At 41.8% G+C, this 2,400-nt stretch overlaps 1 pseudogene; it reads left to right on the top strand.

Annotated features, from left to right (window-relative positions):
• The first annotated feature begins 1,147 nt into the window (after positions 1–1,147).
• On the top strand, positions 1,148–1,740 carry LOC117933233 (annotated as a pseudogene).
• The last annotated feature ends 660 nt before the right edge of the window (positions 1,741–2,400 follow it).

The following is a 2,400-nucleotide window of genomic DNA, read 5'->3' as shown; positions in this document are numbered from 1 at the left end:
AGCCCACTTAAACACCCTAGGCCCATTTAGGCACACTTGGCCCATTAGGCATCACCTTATGCTCACTTAGGCACCCTAGGCCTATTTAGATCATTTTTTTGCATGGATGCATGGTTTGCATGGCTTGCATGGTTGCATAGCTCGTATGACTTGCATGTGTTTGATTTTGTTTTTGTTTTTTTATCTCTCTATTTATTAGTTTTATTCATTTAGTTATTTATTTTTAGGAAATTGCATGAGCTTAATAATCATATTCATTTTGTTTTTATTTCTCTATTTATTAATTTATTTTATTTTTATTTCTCTATTTATTAATTTATTTTGATAGAGAGTTGCTTGAATTGATAATTCATTTTAGTTATGCATGTGATCTATATTTTTAATTTCGTTTAAAATTACATATTTTGGATTTCTAACCCTTAGTTTTTTTTTATTTATATTTTTATTTTCCTTTTATTTTTTATTTGTTTTGCATGAGATTCTAGGAAAAATCTTTTGACCGCATGAAAGAAGAAAGGTTGAAAGAGCACAAATTCATAAAGGAAAAAAAGAAGGGTATTTGGGGGCTGCTGTTTGGAGGGAACCGGTGGGATTTTTGAGAAGGATTCAGGATGCTGTTTTGGAAGCCACATACGCAACTGTTTGTTGATATTCACTGGCGATTCACCCCGCGATTGAAGAGATGAGTACATACCTACCTTGTTGAATCTGAAGGAAGAGGATCCGCAGATGCACCAAATAGAGAAAATAAAGAAAGGATGAGGGATTATTTTTCTGAGCAGGGGAAGGCAGCCAGAGGATTGAGAGATTTTTTTTTTTAGAACAGCCGTACCATTCTTGGCATGAGGGGAACATTGAGAAGCAAGATCGACAGCCGCACCAAGAGAAAAAAATGAGAGAAGGTGAGAAAGCAAACAGCGGGCTGAGTGGGGGAGTCCAAAAGAAGAGCAGCCACACCATTGAAAGAGGGGAGGTAGCCGGCTATTGAGAGAAGGGCAGCACCAAACGAGGAGGAAGATCGTTTTTCTGCCCTTGCTGACATGAGAAGACAACCACGCAGGAAGGGGGCCATAAGGGATTCACTGTTTGATCAAACGGAAATTCGAATTCGAATCCGGAAAATCTGTGTGATCGAGACGACGTAGCAATGGAGGATGATGATTTCCTTCCGACAACGGCGCTGACCACAAATGCGAAGAAAGATAGCTCAGATGCGAGCGTTTTTGGGAAGGGTCAGTACAAGTTCTGGGCGTTGGCAGCGATTCTGCTCCTTACTTTATGGTCTATGTTCACCGGCACCGTTACTCTCCGGTGGTCCGCCAGCAACCTCAACCATATTTCCGACGACTTCGACTCCCACATCCACGACGATCTCGATGTTCTGGAAATGGAGGAGAGGGAGAAGGTGGTGAAGCACATGTGGGATGTGTACACCAACAGCCGACGGGAAGATTGCCGAGATTCTGGCAGGAGGCATTCGAGGCTGCGTACGAGGACTTGGCGAATGACGACCCTGATGTTCGAGTGGATTTTTTTCACGCAAAATCTGGTGCAAACCATATGGTCAGTGGCCTGTTTGTCGGGAAAACACTCATATATTCAGATCTTTATCATATCATATTACAAATATTGCTAAAATATGCATCTGAAGCAAAACACACCAGAGCCAAACTGACTGCACCCGAGCCGACTCAAGGGAAGGCTGGAAGCCCCGCTCCGACCACCACTATCAAAATTTAATATTAATAGCATTATTTGTATTATTATATTTGGCTCGGATCAATCATTCTCAGTCAGCCCAAAGAGGCTGATCGGATCTCCAAAACCCTAGCCTAGAGTCCCATGGCGACAAGGAAAGGTCGCGAGGGTGAGATGCTCGAATCAGTCTACTCCGTCATCGCAATTGTCTTCGTGCTTGTCGCCTGCGTCGAGCTTTGCGACGCTGTCACTGTCGTCGATGTCTACCGCCTCATTCAATACGATCTCGTCGGCGTTCACTTCGGATCTCGTCTCCCCAACCTCAACCACCATGCCAACTCCGGCTTAGGTCCTGCCTTGATGAAAATAAGGCATTTTTAACAACTGCAGATTCAGCTGTTAAGTTGCTCCCTGAAGCCACAAAGTCTATAACTGGATGGAAGGGTCTTGAGTATAGAGCTGCATTTCCTTTGATGACACCACCTGTGGCAAATTTCTATCCACCGGATATGGACAAAATGGAATTTGAGTTATGGAAGGGCAAATTTCTAGCGAACGATAAACAAGAAGATGCAACGGGATTTTTCAATGTTATTAGAAGGCACAGTGAATTCATGTTAAGGTAAGTTCTTTTTAAAATTTTATTTTAATTTATTTCGTTAGTTTAGATGTTTTTTTATGATTAGTTTAATTAATTCTACA

Source organism: Vitis riparia, chromosome 16 (assembly GCF_004353265.1).
Source record: "Vitis riparia cultivar Riparia Gloire de Montpellier isolate 1030 chromosome 16, EGFV_Vit.rip_1.0, whole genome shotgun sequence".
NCBI lineage: Eukaryota > Viridiplantae > Streptophyta > Magnoliopsida > Vitales > Vitaceae > Vitis > Vitis riparia.
The sequence above is the reverse complement of the archived record's forward strand: the minus strand, read 5'-3'. Positions and strand labels throughout refer to the sequence as shown.